Source organism: Artemia sp. Qi Xiang Cuo, chromosome 19 (assembly GCF_049724085.1).
Source record: "Artemia sp. Qi Xiang Cuo chromosome 19, ASM4972408v1, whole genome shotgun sequence".
Classification (NCBI taxonomy): domain Eukaryota; kingdom Metazoa; phylum Arthropoda; class Branchiopoda; order Anostraca; family Artemiidae; genus Artemia; species Artemia sp. Qi Xiang Cuo.
The window spans coordinates 35,887,115-35,910,106 of NC_142812.1; the positions used below are offsets into that span (position 1 = coordinate 35,887,115).

Consider the following 22,992-nt stretch of genomic DNA (forward strand, 5'->3'; position numbering starts at 1 on the left):
AGACGTTTGCACAAAAACGACCAAAGATGTAAGATCTTTGTTCAAAGATTTCACTTTTAAGCGTTTTCTGACAAAAGATGTAAGATCTTAGCACATTGATGAGTGAAAAAACAGCCCTATTGTTCTCAGACCGCTGATCAGAATGATGAAAGACGTTTGCACACAAACGACCAAAGATGTAAGATCTTTGTTTAAAGATTTCACTTTTACGCGTTTTCTGACAAAAGATGTTAGATCTTAGCACATTAATGAGTGAAAAAACAGGCCTATAGTTTCACTACAAACAAAATTTGGATACTGCCCCCTTCTTTAACTGTAAAAACCTAAAGCCTTCTGCGTCATTGGCACAACACTGAAAACGAATTACTCGTATATTACAAATTTATTCTTTTCTAGTTCTTACAGCATTGAAAATGAAAGTTAAAATTACAGTGAAAAAAATCTTGAACTGATGGATCTTTCAACAGTTAATATCAATATATATCTAATATTCAATTTGATTTTGTTTATGCTTTCCTAAACTGTTCAAGACTCATATAGTTTCCAGTAAGGCGCCAATGACGCAGTAGGTTTTAGTCAATTGCAGTGAGGCGATACCCAAACTCTTGTTTGTGGTTATTTTTATTCGATTCAATCTTGATTTGCATATTCAATTTAAGTTTCACTCGTTTTAAGATTTATTTATTCATTTACATTAATATATATTGTATGTTTGTTCACATTGATTGTTTATATAATTTCTGTTCGTCTTAAGTTTCATTTATACTTTAATAACAAAATGTTTTTTTTTTCGTTCTAAGCTTGATTTTCTTATTCAATCTAAGCATTACTCGCTTTAAGATTTATTTAATCATTTATATTATTACTTGTTGCATGTTTTTTGCTATGATTGTTTATTTAATTTCTGTTCGTTTTGGGTTTCATTTATTCTTTAATAGTAATTTCTGGTCCTTTTGAGTTTGAATTTTACCAGGTATTTGTTTCTCCTGAGCTTAAGTTTATGACCTTTACTTTACTTAATGGCCTTTACTTTTCTTTGAAAAACTTATTTTTCAGAAAGTTTTGTTTAATTAATCAATAGAAAACACAGAGCATGGAATTGCTATAGAAAAAATAAGACCACAGAAAATTATCTAGTCTTCAAATCCTTTTGGAATCAAACAACAAACCAAATAAAGGATTTGAAGAGAAGGTTTGAGAAAAAAGGGCTGAAGAAGTTAAGGATAACCCTAAATCTTTCTAGCGTTATGCCACTAAAAAATTTAGCAGCAGACGCACAATCCCTGATATCCTGCACGATAGTAAATCAGTTGCTGATCCCGAACTGAAAGTTGTGATTTTCAACCAATATTTCTCTTCTGTTTTTTTGTCCAACTCCAGTATTTTATATCCTAAACCTCCTTTGTATGATGTATTACATGATATGGAACCAATTCTGATTACATATACTTTGGTTCTAAAAGGAAGTCACATCCCTCAAACTGAATAAATCTGCTGGCCAGCAGATTTGTGTCAACCTCCATCAGATTTGTTTCAGCAGATCGTTCAGTTTTGTGTCAACCTCTTTCCCTATTGTTCCAATTATCATTAAATCTTTCTAGACTACCTCAGGACTGGAAAACTGCACATATCAGTCCTATTTTTAAGAAAGATAGAAAGGACCTTGCTGAAAATTATTGACCCATCAGCATGACTTCAGCAGTTGTTAAGGTTCTTGAAAGAATAATTAACTCAGCAGTTGTTAAACACATTGAAGCAAACAATATTTTGTATTGTTCATAACATTACTTTCGTTCTGCAAGATCTATTGATACCAATCTTTTCGAATGAAATGATCATATCACCAAATTGCCGGATATTGGGGTGCCTCCTGACATGATTCTGCTTGACTATTCCAAAGCATTTCACAAAGTGTGTCACAATCAACTTGCAATTAAATGATGTGCAGTAAAGCTTGAAGAGAAATTGCTGCTGTGGATCCTGATTTTCTTTATTTGCATAATCAATGTTCGTTTTTTGACGATTCTGGTAATTGTATTCTTTCTTCCGCAATGCATGGTCTGAATGGAGTTCCCCAGGGAAGTGTCTTGGGTCCTACACTATTTAATATTTTCATCAATGATGCTCCAATTATCAGTAGTAAATTAACTCTTTATGCAGACATGGGCGCCCATAAGCTGAATTCCAGGGGGGGGGCAAACCTGGTCTAATTGGCACTTTTAATGCAATACAATAGAAATCTTAGAACAAAAATATAACACTAAGGCAGTATCATTCAGCCAGGGGGGCGGGCGCCCCCACTCCATTATGGGTGCCCATGTATGTAGATGACCTGAAGCTTCTTGGACCAGCTTTATTCTGTGAAGATCACGCCCTGCTACAAAATAATCTTCAACTGCTGGGTCAATGGGCTGATGCCTGGCTTCTTGAATTCAATGTTGCCAAGTGCCATATCATTCACTTTGGCAAACAGAATCCATGCTGCTCTTATTTTTTCTTAGGTCACCCATTCTCCTCTGTAAATAATGAGCAGGATTTGGTGTCACTACTGACAATGAATTAGAATTCAGCACTCATACAAAGAGGTCTGCTACAGAGGCTGGTTTGACCTTGGGATTGAATAAGTGAACAATTTCCTTTTATTTCCCTAAAGTCACCAGACTTCTTCATCAGGGACTTGTGGGTCCTAAGCTTGAAGTTGGAATGTTTCTTGCCTCTCCATACTTTCAAAGACATAAAAGTTCTTGAAGATGTGCAGAGACGTGCTACTAAAGTAATATCTGGCATGCAAGAGCTTTCCTAACCTGTAAGGCTCAAAGCTGAATCTCCCAACACTTGTTTACAGGAGAAATAGAGGGGATGCAATTTTAGCCTTTAAGTTATTGAGGGCTAATATTCTCCCAGCATTATTCCCTACTGTTGGTACCAATTCAAAAAATAGAGGTCATCACCTGAAACCTGTCAAGCAGTCTACAATTTCTAGAGTCTGTACTCAATTCTTCTCAACACATATTGTCAATAATTGGAACAAACTATCTAATGAAACAGTTACTGCTGAATCCGTTGATGTTTTTAAACGAAGGCTAGATGCTGAGTGGTCTTCCAGAGAGTGTAAACTCAATTGGGATGCTACTGAAAATGGAACAGCACCTGGTCACCAGTGAACCTTGCATACAACTAGTCATGATTCCAAAGTTCTATAAGGAGAAATCCTTAGATTGCTCCTAGCTGCAATTTAAGGTATATAGAGGCTCAAGTTTAATCTTGAAAAAAGGAGGGTTCTCCACTTTGAAAGGAACAACCCACAACTGCAATACTTGATGTCAACAATCAATGTAGATGAAGCTAACAATTTCAACCACCACGTCTGAGGTGCAGTAGTAAAGGTGAACCAAACCCTTGGTATTATCAAACATACAGTTACAGGTAGATCCCCTTAAGTTATAACTAAAGTTTCCAAGAGCCTGATGAGACCAAGATAAGAGTTAGACATGTGAGGTGACAAAATAATCAATAAAACAAACCAACTGGCTCTCAAATATATCCAAAGACAGGTAACAAAATGTATAAAGGGGCTAAAAGATAAAGAATGTGCATGTTGACTGCAGAACCTCAACCTGTTAACTTTAACATACTGTCAACAAAAAATAATTTGATAATTAGCTACAAGTTTACTCTTGTCCAACCACAAAAATCTGCTCTAGCCTGCTCAATTGTCTAGAACCAGTAAAGCTGTTCTGCAAGAAAAAGGAAAACGGAATAATTCTTCCTCCAACTATATCATAAGCCTGTAGAATGGTCTAAGTGAGATGGCTGAGCTCACTATTCTTCTCTTCTCTCAATTCTGCTGTCACTTGTGGAACCAAAAGGAGATCAGCATGAAGACACAAATTTGTGTCTACAAAGTAGTTGTTAGATCTGTTCTCTTTCTAAGTAGTTGAGACTTGACCACTGAAGGTGCTTTTTCTCAATGGTACGGAAGTCTTTGACCACTGTTGTTTATATAGAATCTTAAGGATTCAATATTCCAACAGAAGAGAATCTCAAATACTGATGTGCATTGTTGCTTCTGTAATGTTGAGCCCACAGCCATGATTATCAAACAGAAAAGACTTATTGGCTTGGCTTTGTCCTGAGAAGACCCGATGACCACATTATTCAGCAAGTGCTTCTAGCAGTTCCTTTGTGAGATTGCCGCAGACATCCTGGCAGGCAATCAAAGACTTGGTGCGCAACTGTCAAAAGAACCTCAGTACTGTTGGTGGATTTTGATAGTTTGGTAGAAAGTTGGGGAGCTGTTGGCTCCAGTTTGTTGAAGACCTGGCACAAGGTTACAACAAATGGGATTCAGCCATATGGAGTCTTCATGATGCCAGGTGTGGTGTACAAATATGTCCTGCAGCAAGTGTAAGTAAGTACTCATTTCACCATCCATTGAAAACTTCAAAGCCAATATCAACAAGGATTGGGTGACCAAACCATGGCTCAGGTAATGGGATGCAGCAGACATTTCACAGACCTATCCTCATTAACTGGCATACACTGAATTCATTCATATTGCAAGGCTAGTGCCCTTTTTAATAGTCGGAAGGGATTTGAGCACAACTAACCGCCCTCTCACGCCCATCTTTTCCCCAAAAACATCCAATAAATTTTTTTAGATAGCCATTATGTTCAGCGCAGTTGATTTTCAGATAGAAACTACGTTTTTGAGGAGAACACTCCCCCACAGCTCTCAGGGCAAGGGTTGTAAGTTATTCCCTGGGGGCATATAAGGTTTTTATAGAAATTGTTGACATAGAAACTTCAAAAAAGGCTCGTTTGATTGGAAATTCAAAGGGCTAGTGCCCTTTTTTAATCGTCGAAAGGGATTGGAGGGCAACTAACCCCCCTCTCATGCCCACCATTTACTCAAGCACGTCCAATCAAAATTTTGAGAGGGCCATTTTGTTCAACTTAGTTTAAAATTCTGGAAATTTGGTCTTTGCGGTTGACAACCCCCCCCCCCCCCCACAGCCCTCAGGGCAAGGGTTGTAAGTTATTCCCTTGGGGTATATGAGGTTTTTATAGAACGCGTTGTCGTAGCAACTTCAAAAAGGGCCCATTCGATTGGAAATTGAAATAGCTAGTTCCCTTTTTAATAGTCAAAAGCGATTGGAAGGCAACTAACACCCCTTCCACGTCCACCGTTTCCCATAAACATCCAATCAAAATTTTGATATAGCCATTTCTTTTCACGCAGTTTAAAGTTCAGGAAATTATACCTTTGATTAGAACACACAGTCTTCAGGGCAAAAGTTATAAGTTATGCCCTTGGGGCATATAAGTTTTTATTGAAATCTTTGTCGTAGAAACTTGAAAAAGGGCTCATTTCATTGGAAATTAAAGGGTAATGCTCTTTTTAGTAGTCTCGAAAGTGATTTGAGGGAAACTAACCCCCCTCTCAGCCCACCTTTTCCCCAAACACATCCAATCAAAATTTTTAGATAGCCAATTTATTCAACGTAGTTGAAAGTTTTGGAAATTAGGTCTTTAAGAATGACAACCCCTTCACTCCACAGCCCTCAGGGCAAGGGTTGTAAGTTATGTCCTGGGGGTATATAAGGTGCGATGTTGTCGAAACTTCAAAAAGGGCTCATTCAATTGGAAATTGAAAGGGCTAGTGCACTTTTAATAGTCAAAATTGATTGGAGGGAAACTAATCCCCCTCCCACGCCCCCCTCCCTCCCATTTGCTTTTATGTTTAAAAACTAAATGTTGCCATAAGATTAAATCAAAATGCACAGTGTTAATGCTAATTTTCAATAAGGCATCTCAGCCAAGAACGACTAAGGGTATTATGTTCAACTTTTGGGGCTACTTCATCTCTTAAAATTTAACCAAATCAAAATAGCATAAGTGTATCCAAGCTATCAAAGAAAGTAAACAGATTTTTTTGCGAATGGTATCAAGTTTTCCATTTCAGGTCAACTAGGTCAAAGGGTGTATGTTGTTAAAAATTGCTGAAAATTTTTCTCCAGCATACATAGCAGGCCAAACTATAAATTCTTAAAAAAGCGAAAAGATTTAAAGTACTATTTTCTTTTTCCTGAAAAGACTATGTCAATATAAAACGAACAGAATTTAATTTTTAATTAATTTAAAAAAACTTTTTCCACAAAGTAAGTTTTTCAAAGAAAAGTAAAGAACTCCAATAAAGAAAAAATGAACAAAATTAAAATCAAATAATTAAAACCCAAAACGAACAGAAATTACAATAAATAATCGAGTCAAACTCAAAACGAGCAGAAATTAAAATAAGTTGGGCTCAAAACCCCTATGCCTTCCCAAGGCCAGAACATAATTTGCACTTTACTGAAAAAAAAATGCAAACGAATGTGCATTTTCAGTTTAATATACATATTTAGTAATCAAAATATTAATATTATTTGATTTATTAAAGTTATAAAAGTAAAAAGATTTATATTTTTTCAGTAAAGTGCAAATTATGTTCTGGCCTTGGGAAGGCATAGGGTTTTGAGCCCTACTCATGTTAATTTCTGCTCGTTTTGAGTTTGATTTGGTTATTTGTTGTAATTTCTGTTCGTTTTGGGTTTCATTTATTTATCGATACGGATTTGTGATAGTTTCACGCTTTTTAGATTATTTGATTTTATTTTTGCTCATTTTTTGTTTAATGGAGTTCTTTACTTTTTTTTGAAAAACTCATTTCGTGGAAAAAGTTTTTTTAATTAATCTACAAAATGGCAGCAGCCAGTAACCGTTAGTATTTTCCTTTCCTACACCAAATTTACATAGGCTAGGATACCATCTATCCTCATTTCTACCAACCTAGACGTTAAATCCCCTGATAAAAATGCTGTATTTCCACCTGGGATCCTATCTATTTATTCATGTAGCTGTAAGTCAAATTCATCTGAGTCACTACTATCTCTGTCAGTTGGTTCTACATGGGTTTATACTACTATGACTAATACGTTACACTTTTTGGTTAAAAGGAGCAACTAGCATTCTATTATTAATACCTTATTACCTTCCAAACCTAAGCAAGACTTAGCATCTTTTTATTCATCACAAGCCGTATTCCTTGACCCATCGGCTTATAGACCCCATCCTTCCTGCATGAGTAAATAAATACTATTTCACCTATTTTCAAGCTTTCCACCCCTGAGATACGAATTTCTGACATTCTTAACAAGTTCAGTTCAAAACTTCTGAATTCGTCAGTCAAATGTCAATATGATATTTGTTTTATAGCGTTGTAACATTCCAAGTTGTAATTTTCATATTATTTTAATCATTACAATTATTTTAGCCTCTGAAAAAAGAATGAGTCTCAGCCAGTGCAGAGCAGGGACTAATACATCTTCTCCAGCCCACACGAAGTGCTTAAGCTGGCTTAGAACCGTACACCAAGGAGTCCTTTTGAGTCCAGTTGAATAAAGTCTTGATGAATCCTGGGCCCATCTTAGTCACAACGTGTTTTCCACACTTGGCCATGTTATTATATCCAGAAGAGCTGAAATTCTGCACAGGCAATCTCAAGCCTATTACCTCCGATTCACTATATATTCGTGCCTATAAATATTATACTACTACGAGGAGGTAGCCTATAATAGATAACTTAGCTAGGAGTCTTAATTGTCTTAAGGAGTCTTAAGTGTCTTAATATGTTCAGAACCAATCATTCCCCCCAATATACCAGAGAATCCTTTGCTTATTCTTGAAATTAACACCGATCCTCCGACAGAAACTGATAGTTTCTGCGTCAAAGAAGCTGAAGAACGGAAGAGCTCCAGGAAACGATAGAAATTCTGCTGAAGTGGATTTAACGAAGGATTTAACATTATTATTATATATATATATGATATATATATATATATATATATATATATATATATATATATATATATATATATATATATATATATATATATATATATATATATATATACACGTATAAACATATTTTTCTAAATGAATAAACGTATAATATAAAATCAAATATAATTTGAAAAGATGCTTGTTAATTCAAGGATGGGGGTCAGGATGGCCTCAACCTATAGAAAACCAAAAATTATGTATTACAATCCATATGAATAATGATCCCCCCTCTCACTTATCTGAAATTGTATATTAGAAATATTATTAACATTTATTGCACAAATCCACTACTGTTCGAACATTTTATAGAAGCTTCCAAATTTTTTTTTTTACCAAAATTGAAGTTGCATTTCAACATTTTAATTCTAACGGGGACACTGTTCAAGACATATCGTTTTTGAGTAAACCGCAAATCACCCTCTGGTTCTTAGGAGGTTTAAGAGGATGGTAGTCCTGCTTTTGTTTGTGGGAATTTCCGTTCGTTTCAAGTTTGAATTGAATAAAAAAAAAATTTATTTTCAACTTTAAAGTAAAGAGCAACATTAAACCTTAACACGTGCAGAAATTATTCCGTATATGAGGTGGCTGCCTCCTCCTCTCCTCGGCCCTCGCTCTTTGCGCTAAAGTTTTAAAGTTCTTCAAAAATACTTCTGATTAAGATTCGACAGCTCTTGTGTTTGAGCAGGCTTTCTTAAAAGAGTTGGGACGAAAAGTCAAATTTTAGCGTGAAGAGTGAGGGTTGAGGAAGGGGCAGCCCCTTTATATACGTTATAATTTCTATTTGCCTTAAGTTTTAATTTTGCTCCTTACTTTCAGTTGAAAAAAACTTGTTGTTTTATTTAATTTCTGATCGTTTTTAAAATAATGCCAGGAAATCCCCTTCCCTCCCTCTTGTAAAATATCCCCCGAAAACTTCCTGGGAATTTTCTTCTCCAAGGAAAATCCTTCCTATGGCAAATCCTCCCCCTGCAGAAAATTACACCTGGTAAATTCTTGTATGTTTCCCATAGCAATTACTATATGGGAACAGTGGAGAAATGATGTAGCTTGCAGTCCTATCCCTACCCCAGGGTCTATTTTGGACCATGTCGTCCCAAAAAGCATAGTTATTAGACCTTTCAACTATGCTGAATCATATGGCTATCTCAAAATTTAATTAGATGTCTTTGAGGGAAAATGGGGCGTGGGAGGGGGTCTAATTCTCCTACAATCTTTTTGGTCACTTATAAAGCTCACTAGAACCTTTGATTTACGTTCGAATGAGCTCTTTCCCGATTTTCTAAGGGTTCTAGGCGTTTAACCCCCCCTCCCCCGCCCCGGCGATTACCCCCAGTGGAAAATACCCCCCCCCCCAAAAAAAAAAATACCCTTCCCCTGTTAAATACCCCCCCCTTCTCCCGTGGAAATTCAGGTTTTCCAATTTGAGAATTCTATTTGAGTTTTTTTCCGTCTGGGGGAACGAATTTTGGTACCTGTGTATTATGCGCCATTCATTCAAGTTTACGCTGTGTAAAATCCGAAAACACACCAGTTTTTTCGTTACTTTAGAAATAAATTTCGGCTATAGATTTGCAAATTAGCGGGGGGGGGGGGTGCGGTAAAGTATAGCGGGTCTGCATGCAAGATGTGTTTGGTACAAATAGTCCGCATATTACATAGATAGATAGATAGAGAAGTGTATTTAAAGAAATATATACGGCCATAAATATAGTAAAATAACATAAATAAAAGGCACAAGTTATAAGAACTTCAATCAGGGATTATCGTAAAACGCTCAAATGAAACGATACATTAACCTAATAATAGTAATTAATGCTTGGAAAAACGTTCATTGAAAAAGAAAAAAAAACACATTTAACACTTGGAAAAACACTTAAATGAAACATTACATTCACTTTATACTGTTTTTGTTTTTTTTTAGTTAGTTAGTTAACAAAATTTCCAGATACCTCGCTATCTTCTAGGCCATTATTCTTCTAGGCCACCCTTCTAGGACCATTGGTTCCATGCGATCACCCCTGTTGATAGGAGCTTTTTTGTAACCCTTTTATAGATAGAAGCTTGAAACTTCTAAAGTAGGGTTCTCTAATCTTCTGAATTTGATGGCGTGAATTTTATTATGCTCCCTTGATTTTTTTTAGGTTGTTTCACCTCTTTTTAGAAAATCAGACAATTTTCTCAGGCTCGTAGCTTTTGATGGGCAATATTAAACTTAATGAATTTTGAATATTTAGAATCAGCATAAATTCTATGTTTACACAGTAAGATAATCTTACTTAGTGACATCTAGCTAGCCTATCACGTGAAGCTATACGACGGATAGCTGAAGGCAATTTTTGCCAGAATACTTCTACAGTTTTACTGGCAGTTTACAGTTAATACTTTTATAGTCCAGTTGGTTTCTGAATATTTCTGATCGTTACAAGAGAGTATACCATGTTTTGCCTCACGGCTGGTGGATAGAATAGAATTTTGTGTTTGGGGGAATGGAGATCAAAAATTTTTCTCTGGTACTCACAAAAAAAAATATACGCCTTTTATCCAACAGGCTCTTTGGCTAGTGCGATATACTTGTTTACGTGATTATTCTCCCGTCTTGGGACAACTCAAACCGCCGATATCGTAATACATCATGTGATTTTTTTTTATCAAATTATGGAAAAACTTTGTTCCCAGAATCACTTGACTGTTCAAGAATCATGTCTAGCCAATACAATTTTTCTCTCGTTCCTTTCATATTGTACCTCTATTTGTCTGTTGCTGTTTCTGAGTCAATCTCACGAAAACGCTCTTTTACTAGTTGACTAACTCGTTCGTAAATGATAAAATAAACAATTTCAATTCTCTCTAATTTAATATTCATAATCTTAACAAATCTGTTAGAAAAAAACTGGGTTATAAATCAATAATTGGTGAAACAAAAGCCCCTAGGGGCCACCCGTCTTTGAACTACACACGGCACGTTTTTTGCCACTTTTGACCCAGTTTCATTATAGGTCGAGTTTGTCGCTCGTTGTTCACGGTTTTTGAAAGTGGGCGCCCCCTCGAGAGTTCCTTGTCATGATTTCTTTTGAAAAATTCAATTTATTGTTTATATTTAGATACAGTTTTGTTTAAAAAACGAATTGCACAATGGACGTGTGGAGATCAAAAATTTTGAGAAGAAGTCTTAGCTAAAATGTTTGTTGTCCAAAATCTCGCAATGCAGTAGTAACCAAAGCACAACAGTAAAAGCCTACTATTTCCGTTTGATGGCAATTGTAACTACAGCCACAAGGCACCAAGAATAGAGAGATAGAGAGAGAGAAGATAATTTCAATTGAGTTGAGAAATTCTGGACTGAATTCAATTCCTCCTTCCTATTAATCCATTAAAGAATCATCCATTTTATAGGATTTGTTTTCTTTAAATCCTATAAAAGAGAGAGGAGAGGAGACCGAAGAGAGAAGAGAATTTTAATTGAACTAAGGAATTCTGGTGTGAATTCAATTCCCCCTTCCTGCTAATGCATCTAAGTATAACCCATTTTATAGGATTTTTTTTCTTCTGGGAATCGCTGTGATTCTCACTGTTGTTTCTCTTCTAACCGTCGATCATTGTGATGTTTGTTGTCACACGTTATCTAGCCGCAGATATCGTTTGCGCCAAATGTATATTAATGTGATGTCACTCAAATGATTTTTTTCCAAAATTAAGATTCTAAACGGATTTTTTCAAACCCTTGACCTACCCAAATCGTTCTTTCAGGCCAGAAAATCACAGGGAGCCAATTTAAAAAAAAAAAAATATGGAGCTGTTTTCAAAAAAAATTACAAGCAAATACATACACGGTTACTCCTTTGAAGAGAGTAGATATACTTTTAAACTAAGGAAAATAGATTAAAAAAAAGTTCAAATAAGTGTCATCTCCAAGACTTCATTGCATGTGGCGTTTGCCAATGTCTTGATATCAACGACAGCTTCCTGGTAGTTGGTGAAATTTCATCTTCCTTTTCCAACCAGTAATTGACTCGAATAAAAGAGGCTAAGATGACATTCTCGAAACTATTCTGGATGTCTGTTTTGATCAGTTTAGGGACGCTGAACAAATGCTCAGCTGGAACATTGTTAATTAGTAACGAAAAGATCAGCGATTTGTTCTTCTGCGTTTCTGGATGCTTGATATCGCCACCGCCAGTCTTCAGACCAAGCATTTTCTTCCAGTACTGCTCTACTGACAGTTTATCGACTTGGGTATCTTCCAAATGAATCTCACTTAAATCAGTCATTGCCTGTGACCTTCATTCTACGTTGTTTTTCTGTAAGGAATACTTTTCTGTTAGGATAGACAATCTCACAAATCACATTGTGATTCTGGCTTTAAATTTATTGCATTCCTTGGCTCAACTGAAGCCAAAATTACGAATTTTGTCTTCAAACTTGAATCGGTTTTTGATCTGCTTGATTGGGACTGTATAGTATTTTGGACAAGACTGGTAAAAGAGATTAATGTTATCACATGGCTCTTGAGCATTTTTGAGTTCTTAAATGGAATCTATTGCAGTTATTTCCGCATATGTCTCTTATTGGTTTAAGGGCAGGCACTCACTTGAATTATAAGGATCCAGTTTAGTAAAGTAACCAACATTGAGGATATAGTCTAGTTTCAAGAAAGCTAGACGCAATATCAATGGCACTTGCCTTTAGGGAGCAAAGAAGCGGGAGCTTGGATTCAAAAGCTGTATTGAATTCGTTGGAGAGGCTAAGAGATTATTTTATAATATGTATAATAGTATAATAGGTTTTCATCCATTAAAAATCCTGAACATTTTATGGTTTCTGTTCTTTTTAACAGGTTTTTGTTTCTGTAATTTCATCATTTCCTTCTATCGATAAAAGTGTAGATAACACCAATAAAAAAGTTTAGAAAAATTTAGGAGTAACAGATTTTGTGGATAAATTGTTAAAATTTAGAAAATGCATTATCAATATTATTTTTCAAAAAAAAAAAAAAAAAACAAGGTCAAAGCTTCATCCGCAGGCAGGATGAAACTAGCCCTTGTCAGGTAATGCTTTCCCTCGATCAATGAAAATGATAAAAAGGACAGGTCCCAGGATTGATCCTTGTTGGACCCCGCACTCTATTGTCTTTCTTCTGGATAAAAATGAACCGTACTGAATTACCTGATACTGGCTGCATAGATAAGAAGAAAACCATTCCAAGCGTGAATCTTTAACTCAAATCGGTTCTGGAGCTTGAATAACAATAGTGGCCCCATGTGTCAAACACTTTTCAGGTTTCAAAAAGCAACTGCAGGCATTCCTCCAGCGTCAAATTCATCAGTAATCCAGTCAGCCGGGCTTAGAATTACCACATTTGTAGGTATTCCTTTTCTGAATCCAAATTAGGATCTCAAAGCATTTTTTCATTTGTGAAATAGTAAAAACAGGCATTTGGCAATTTATGAAAAATTAGTAAGGCCCCCTATTGTCTCCTTGACAAGCAAGGTTAAAGCTTCATCCGCAAGCAGGATGAAACTAGCCCCTGTCAGGTAATACTTCCCTCGATCAATGAAAATGATAAAAAGGAGAGGTCCCAGGATTGATCCTTGTTGGACCCCGCACTCTATTGTCTTTCTTCTGGATAAAAATAAACCGCACTGAATCACCTGATACTGGCTGCATAGATAAGAAGAAAACCACTCCAAGCGTGAATCTTTAACTCAAATCGATTCAAGAACTTCAATAACCTTAGTGTCCCACTGTGTCAAACACTTTTCAGGTTTCAAAAAGCAACTGCAGGCATTACTCCAGCGTCAAATTCATCAGTAATCCAGTCAGCCGGGCTTAGAATTACCATATTTGTAGGTATTCCTTTTCTGAATCCAAATTGGGATCACAAAGCGTTTTTCATTTGTGAAATAGTAAAAACAGGCATTTGGCACTTTGTGGAAAATTAGTAAGACCCCCTATTGTCTCCTTGGCTCTCACCTCCTTATTCTGAAAATTTCTCTAAAGTTTATTCATTGTTTTTCTTGTATTTTTAATGTTCCCTTTACATTCTAGAAATTCATTTTAAAAATAAAGCATCTGGCCTATTAACTTTAAAATATTCTGCTTTATCGAGATAAAATAGCTTTTGCTATCCATGGTTTCTTAGGAAATTTTTCTTAAAGTTTATCTTTCCCAGGGGACACATTATCCTATCCTTAGAGGAAGGTGACATTCTTAGCCGTTCTTTTTTGCTTTGAGGTAGAGGCGCATATGCATAAACATCGCCTAAATAAACTGGCATATTCTCAGCCTTGTGAGATTACATATCAATGTCGTTTGTTTTCACTTTCTTTGTTTTAGTACCTTTCTTTCACCTAGGTTACATCAATTGCTTAACTTCCATTTAATTTTTTATTGTTTATGGGTGAAAAATACATTAGCCTGACTACTTTAAAAGAGTTAATCCCCTAGAATATTTTGATATCCCATCTTTTATTGATTTTTATTTGCAACAGATGACTTGCCAAGTTTTAGGCTAGCTTCCCAAGAACTGGTTCCTACTGTGTGACCGTACTTTTGATTCCTCGGAATTATTATTTTGGCAAGTGATTTCCTTTATTTTAACAGTCCTTTCATCGTCTCATCTCCAGAAAACTTTTATTGAATAGACACTTGGACTCGAAGTGTCAGGCATCTAGAAATATTTGACCATCTATATTTGCCTAGGTTTTGTTGGTGCCAAGTTGAAAACAAGTTCGTTTTCTTTGGTTGGCAGGATTGCCTGTTGTTGTGAAATGGAACATCATACGTTCGGTTTGGCTATGCTGGGTATTCTACTGTCTTTTGGAGGTTATCTCTACATCAATGAACCTAGTCTCGGACAAATTTTGAATTCTAGGTAAAAACACCTATGCTGCAGTATCTTCCCATATGCTTCTTTACGCTCTTTTTGCATGGCTTAATTTGAACAAAGGTTTGCGCTAAAGCAATTTGACCTGTTATAGTGTGAACAAAGGTGTGGTTTAATTGTAATCCACCTTCCAAATAAATTTCATTCGAGGTACCTACCCATCTATCTTAATATTGATATTCATTTAAGGGCTGGGCACACGTAGCTGATTTCGGGAACTGATTTCCAAATCAGCGCCGATTTTAAAAGAAATCAGCGTCGATTTGAGCTTGAAAAATTTTCTAGTTTTCGGCGCCGATTTTCATCATGATCATCACAAAAAAATAGGGATACAAATAAACAGTCAGCCAGAGATGTTTGTGGTGAAAGACCCCGCTACTGAGCTGAGAACTAAACTGAGAATTAAGCTAAGATCAATTATGCAACTATTAATAAACTCCAGTTGACTATTTGTGTCCATGATTTTTTATTTTGAAAATCTTGCGTAATAAATTTTTCTTTCAACCAATTTTTCTTGCCGCTATCGTTTGTCCACTGATGCTGAAATCGGTTCCCGAAATCAGCTACATGTGCCCAGCCCTTTACGCTTGAAATTCAAAGGTTGGCCGACAACGCTTTTGGAGTTGTATCTGACTTTGGAAATTATTTTCTCGTTAAGGTTTTATAATTGAAATTGTGTCTTGACGACAATAAATACTGAACTTTTTATTTATGTCTTGAGTGTTATTTTTTTGTTGCGACTCGTCACATAGTAAATACAAAAACAACTATTTTCTCCTTTTTTTGGGGGGGGGGGACTTATAATGCCTTTTCAATCTTGAACCAAGAAAGGATATTCAACCGCTAGGATTTTCAGAATTCCTATAACGAAAAGATGTTGGCAATTGGAAATAACTGGGACATACTAAAAACTGGCAAGAAAAAATATCACGAATGAGAAAGCAAAACCGTCAAAAAGAGAATAACTGAGACATGCCAAAAACTGGTGAGAAAAAAAGTCACTTAGTTAATCGCTAAGTGTTGGTGACACCGTAAATAAAACAACTAAAAACTAACGCTTATTATTTTACTGAGTGTCTATTTTTAAAAAATCAAGTGCCGAGAAGCTTGGAATAAATTTTTTAAAAATCATGTTTTTTTTTATTTTAGTTCATGTTTACAAGTTTGTTTTCAAAAATTGTATTGACTCTCAACTGTATATGTTCCCAGTAAATTCCTCCAAATTAAAATCCTCCTTGTGCATCAGCTTTTCTATCAATTTTTTTGTCGTTTCCAATGGCCAAAGAATATCAAAGCAGAATCGTAGAGGTATTTTAATTAGTGTGGGGGTGATTTAAGTCTGGAGTACTAAACTGCAGCCTATCATCCATTTAGCAATTAAAATATTATGCAGCTCCAACGCAGGATTTCGTAAGGTGTAACAAGTGCTGCAACCGCATAGGAATTGCAAGCTTTAATCTTGTTTGTCTTCACGTTTATCTTCTCCATGATGCCTTTCTTTGTCTTTGGAAGCGCGAGAAGACCAATAAGAGTCAAAAGAGTATAAAAGTAGTGAAAATATTATTATTGAAGCTCCACACACTACCTCTTTTGTCAATTCCGTGCTAAAAAAGCAAATCGATATTAGGCAAGTTAAAATTATAGATGATGAATTTGAGAAACATTTAAGAATGCTATCCCCTTCCTTGAGGATGAGCACAATGAGTAAGCTGTTAATGTTGCCTATTATTATCACGCCCCACACATGTGCATCAAATCCTTCAAAGAATCTCATCTCTGGCTTATCACCAGTAGGATTTGCGTCTTTGTCGATTATTCGTAATAATATCGTCATTGACCTAATGACGACACTGAGTAATAAACCCATGAGATTTATTACCATGTTACTGATCCATATGTTGCAAACACTCTTGTTCAGTTTTTCAGACAATGCAGCGCACAATCCCGATATTATACATATGCAGGCAACTGCAATCAATCCTTCGGCCGTGGCACCATCAAGTTCAAGAATTCTGCGAGGATTTCCCCCAAAATGAATAAGTGAAACACCTAAGAGAAGAAGAAGTATTGACATCCATTGCACTAGCCTTAGTCTATGTTTCAATATGAAGAGACTAAATAAGCCAGTTGTCACTATTTTTAGCTGAGAAGTCAAATCAAAAATCGGTGCATCTATGCGAGATAAGGCAAAAAATTTTAGTTTGGTTTGCAGCATAACCTGTGCCGCTGGTATCAAAAGCATTGCAAGACGCAAGGAATTTTGAAAATACTCCTTGTATATAGTTTTTATGACGGTTTTTGCATTCCAATTTTCGTAACTTAAAGCGATAGAGAAGCACAGGAGAACCATCATAGCATCTTCAGTTAGTACTACTGATTCTTCCGAAACCGTCTTCGATTCCCGTTTCATTATGTGCTGGCTACACAGGGTGTCTAATGTGTTGAAAAGGGGGAGTAAAATTAAGCAAAGCTTTAATGTTCTACTGTACATTTCGCTCTTCGAATTTTCTAAGGAACTCATTTTGTATCACTGCAAAGGATTGTGAGAAGCAAGATTGTGTACGTTAATGAGCAAGAATGCTAGATGGGATCTAAGTTTCGTCTTGAGATTCCTTGATCAACTTTGATATCTAGGAATATTTTTCGTTTTTTTTCTTAATGTGATCTTAAACTGCAAGATTCACTAAATTGCAACTATAATTTTATAGCAATGACGCAATCAGGGAGAACGGTAGACAATATCCTTTACCATGAAAATTTTATGCTGAAAAAAAAAAATTATCGGGTTTTCATTGGATGTCGTTTTATCTTTTCACCCGTTATTCTAGTTTGTTGGTTTTAAAAGAAAATTTTAACATAAGAGCCATTTAACCAACTGGCCAAGGAGTAGTGCAAGGTATTGTCTTTATTTCACGTGTAATGTGATGATTTTTGTTTTGTTTTACTTTTTATTTTTAAATGCTATTCTAACTTACTAGTTTTAAGTATTTATCTACAAAACACTCATTTAGATTCAAGCATTTGTTGGAGATAATTTTCAGACCCGTACCAACAAGTAAATCCTCGGATTGTCTCTGCTCGATGCTATTTTTTATAGCTGATGATCCTGACGATTTTATGGGGGTCATGTTTGAAACACCTTCTGTGTTAAGACTTTCCGATTACCCTAGGATGGATGGATGATCTAACAACAAGTGAAAATGAAATAATTTTTTATACAAAAAAATCTGGAAAAGGCTTATGCCAGCTTTGCCTCTCACTCAGACTACCTTTCTTGGCTTTGTCTCCAATTGGCCAATAGCATGATGGCAACTTGATTTTAATTCAAATACACAGTCAAAGGAAACTCCATTGTTAATATATAACGTTCAGTTCCTGTTCCTATATTCTATGATGTCATCAATTGTTATTTTATTAAATATTGACACTTTTTCCTAACTCTTTGATTTTGTACCGCCTGCAGGAGATTGTTTAGTCACTATGCAGGGGCGTCGTTTGGGGGTGGCAAGGTGGGGCTGTTGCCCCCCAGTAATGTGGAGAAAAAAAAATATTAAACATCCCATGCCCTTTGACTATCTAGATATGGACCCCTCGTGACCCCCCCCCCCCCAAAAAAAAAGTGCTGGAGACTCGCCCCTGTCACTATGGGTGCCATCTATATTTTTTGTGAACAAAATTGAGGTGGGCGGAAGGTTCATTTTCAATCATGCGGATTAAAAATTTTGGGGCTGAAACTCTAGAGCTCAACGATATGGGTACCCTTGAGTATAAACGTATTTTACTTGATCTTTGTATGAAAAGATTTTTTTCACGTTCTATTTTGTTTTGACTGTTAAATTTAAAAAAAAACTATTGTTTTAAGAATCCTTTCTTTTTTCTTTTCCTTGCTTGGTTAAATCTTAATCAGCTTAATCTTTTGATGTGATCGTTTATTTGTTTAAATGAATGATTGTCAAGATCATCTCTTAAAAGGAGTTCTGTTTGTTGTCTTAAAAAAATTTCTAAATGTTTTCTTCAGAAGATGCTATAATAAACTGTAATATTACCAGACTTTTTTAGCCATATAAGCAAGGAAAAGGCAGAAATAGTTGCTTAAAAGTGGTTTCTTAGGTATGTTTCAGGCCTGGACCCAACAAAGAAAGTTTTACTTATCTAACAACTGTTTTCCAAGATACCAAAATGCCCCTTCATTTTAGAATGTTGGTTCGTTTTAATTGACGTAATTTAATCATTAGTTAATTACGCAACTTCTACAAATTTTGCCGAGCGTAAATCCTAAGTAACCGCGTGTATGTTACAATTACAAGTGTTAGAGTGAGGAGGAGGAACACTTCCCTTTTCATGGCCATAAAATATTTGGCTCTCTATTGATGTAGTTTTGTTATTGGGTAATTACGTCCAATAGCCTAAATTAAATTTCCCAGGGCGTAAATCATGCAATATTGAGAATGCTTAATTTGCAAGTTTTAGAGTGAGGAGGCAAAGCAATTAGCATAGTTATCGTGCTATTGTTTAGTTTCAAGCCCTGAGGTGGCAAATCAGGAATTTTAATTGATTCTGGCGTGAATTCAATTCTTCCTTCCTGTTTATCCTTCAGAGAATTACACATTTTATATGATTTGTGTTCTCCTGGTGTTAGCTGTGACTCTCACTGTTGCTTCTGTTTTAACCGCAGATTCCGTTGCGCGAAATTTTTGTTTACGATTTGATGTGACCCTTGCTGTCGCTTGTTTTTAGCTGCAGATTTGGTTCTCCATCTTACTTGTGGTTCGTTGTGAGCATTGCTGTCACGTGCCTTCTAACAACAAATATCGTTTTTTCTTCGTTTTCGTTAATCATTACCTCGCCCATTTTTTCCATGCATTTTGCTTTAGCTGTTCGGATTAATTTGTCACCTTGTATATATTGTATGACGCCACATATACAAAAAACTTCTTTTCTAGGTTTTTCCCAGCAATTCAACTGAATTACGAAATTCTGGCGTGAATTCAATTCCTCCTTCCAGTTTATCCTTTACAGACACATAACTTTTATAGGATTTATGTCCACCTGGGAGGTGATCGATGATCTTAGCATTAATTTTGCTCACTTCTTTTTGAGTGTCGCTAAATAATACATCTCATTCCATTGTACTTTTGATTTGTCTTGTAACCGCAGATTTCATTGTGCAACATTTCCGTTTACGTGAGATTTTCTGGGATGAAAAACGATCTAGGTAGGTCGTGAGCCTTGATTTTGAAAAAAAAACATTTTGCATGCGAATGATGTCACATTCATTTGTGTTTTAAGAGCAAATTACGTCATTTTTCCAAAGGTGGTCGTATCGTTTTTGGTATTATATGACGCATGTGAAGTTATACACGATGACAAATGGCCCCAAACACAGTGTATGTGAAGAATAAACAGGAAGGAGGAATTAAATTCACGCCAGAATTTCTTAAATCAATTTAAGTTACTGATTTGCCACCATATGACTTAAAACTAAAGAATAAAATGACGTCACATTCACGTTTATTTAACGGAAATTGTTTATTTGTCACCCTATGACTTAAAATAAAAAAGAAAACGATAATCTGCGGTTGGAAGACAAGCGACAGCGAGTATCACATCGAATCGTAAACGAAATCTGCGGTTAGAAGAGTATATTTACGTGTATATAATGGATAAAAAGAGCTCGCTTTGCGGGATTGGTACTTTTGCTAGGCATTTTTCTGGAACCATTTTTGAAGCTTCAAGGCGATTTCAGAGGTTGGAGATTAAATGAGTAATACAACTAGTGCATTTAATATTTTCTATGACTGTACCGAATACATTCGTAGAGAGGTCTTTTACCTTTTGAAAATCATGGGTAAGGTGCAAACCGGTCCAGCTCATAGGGAGGGGTGGTCAGATGTATCCCCACGAAAATCGACCAGGCCAAAAGAGGTTGGAGCTGCTCGATTGCGGTGATACGGTTTCGGATCTCTTCCCTACCATAAGCTGCTTTTCGGATCCCTTTGGCTTTGTGTCAAATAGTCAACACATATAAAATGTTCAAATACACATCAAATGATCGACACAGTAAAATATAACATAATTAGAATATAACATACACAATTTGATTTTAAAAATTCAACAAAATAAACTTTACACAGCAAATTTCAATTAAAAAGGGGTAGAAAAGAGGAGGGGAGATTCACTTGGCTAACATCTCTATTATATTGGCAACACCATTTCTCCTGAAAAAAACAGATTTTCGCTTTTTATTAATTTCTGCAATAGCCTACCTGTACGGTTTTAATATCGGTTGTTGTGGAAACCTAATGCAGGTTGAATAATTCTCGTAATTCTTAGTATAAAAAAGAAAAATCTCAGATCTTCGAGGATTTCTTGGGAGGTGACCAAATCTGAAACTTGTTGCAGCATAAGGTGGACGAGGAATATGCGCTAGCATGTCTGCCTCAAGCTGAGGATGTTGGTGGGATCGCCTCTCCCCATCGTTACGCCCCTCCCCTGCATTTTCGTGAATGGGTGCCCCTGTCTCAGGTGGTAACGTTGAGAAGATTTTGTTGATGTAGCAGGTTGAAAAATCACAAATAAAAAGTGTGAAAGAAAGAGAAATTAAATTACAGAACTACTTTTATAGTTAATTCAAAGATTTATTTTGTTCCTTTGTTGCTCAGCAAATATTCCCTGACGATTTACATGTTGAACTTGACCCTTGGTACGTGACTAGAATGTCATTTGGGAGACCGAGTTCTTTTTGACCTGTGAGCAGACTAACATTTTGTTAACGAAAATTTACTGATAAGTCGGCGTTTGTTACTTTTTATTGTGAAAAATGTTGAAATATTCTTCCATACTTATTGAGAAATAGCCTTTATACTGATAAAAAAAGTGAATCGTTTGAAAGCATTAGAATTGCTTTACCGTAATATGCTGAATAAGTGTCGGGGAAATTTAACAGTGATATTAGTAGTGTTTTGGCAAAAAAAAAAAAAAAAAAAAAAAAAAAAAAAAAATAGCGTGCTGTGACTATAAACCGGGGTGTGGTATAATAATGAAGGATGTTTCTTTCTGGAACAGTTGCAGTATAAAATAAACAAGCAAAAGTGTGATGTATGTGTGTGTGTTTATGTGCACGAATGTAGGGCCATAATTCGAGTGCAAAGAATCTAAAGCATAAAATACTTTTATGTAGTTGTATTTGTAAAATAATATGTTATTTCCGTCTAATTCTTCCGCTTTTTTTTTTATTATATTGAGTTTCGTACCCTTCCCCCCGCCTCGCCCACTTGTTATGAGGGATGCAGCCCTACCCAAAAAAAAAATTCCAAGCATTTTATTGCCCCTGATTTTCCTGGTTTTCATGGAGAATCTGACCCTTCCGTAAAGTATTTGCTTTACACTCCTTAGAAAAAAAATATATATCCTTTCCTTCTCTTAAAGGTGATCGAGCTCATCCACAGGATTTTGCTTTCGAGGGGGGGGGGGGTAGAAAAAAGTTACAAAAATGAAAACATTAGAAATTATTCTATAGATTCGGGAGGATTTTTTAGGAGGGATACAGATCTGTAGCTCCACCACCTCTTGCATGCTTGCCTATTTCAGTTATAATGAGTTTCCATGTATCACGACCTTTCTTCTTAACAAAGATAGATTCCTCAAGATACGGCTTGGAATGACCAAGAATTAAAAAGAAGCTTGAAAGAGTTTGCCATTATGCATTCATTTTTACTGTCAGAGTAAGCATCATTGATGTCAGCTGGGGGGGGGGTAATAGCACCCATTGGGAAACAAGAAGACATTAAAAAATGTATAAAAATAAGAAAATGAGAAACCTTCCCATATAAATCTTGGCGAAAACAGAACTCCTTTTAGCACTCCCCATCCCTTGGAAAATATTCTAATGGTGCTCGTGGTCAGTACCTTTTCTTGTGGTCTGATTAAGCTGAAAGTTCAGTGCCTTGGGCCCTCCAGAGGGATGGAAAGTTTGTACCCAAATAAATTAGACTACATCTTTTACGCAGCATACTATTCCTGAAACTATTTATTTTCTCACTTCAATAAAATTAGATTTAAAGTTTGTTGCTGAGATGTTATAAAGTATCATCTCCAATTCTATTTGATTCTTTTGCCTAGAATCTATGGGAAAAGATCCATGCATTCTGTTGGAATGTATCGATTCTCATTTTCCCGGAAAACTGCTTCTCATTGGCCTGTTCGGCTGTGACGTGTAATGACTC

The 22,992-nt window shown here is 35.9% G+C and overlaps 1 long non-coding RNA gene across 1 annotated transcript in view; it reads right to left on the reverse strand.

Moving 5' to 3' along the window:
* Positions 1 to 20,816: 20,816 nt before the first annotated feature.
* Positions 20,817 to 22,992, reverse strand: part of LOC148940789 (uncharacterized) — a 48,671-nt gene continuing 46,495 nt past the window's right edge. The window contains exon 2 of the long non-coding RNA XR_016143393.1: positions 20,817 to 20,985. This is a non-coding gene — a long non-coding RNA (uncharacterized LOC148940789). The remainder of the gene's footprint in view (positions 20,986 to 22,992) is intronic.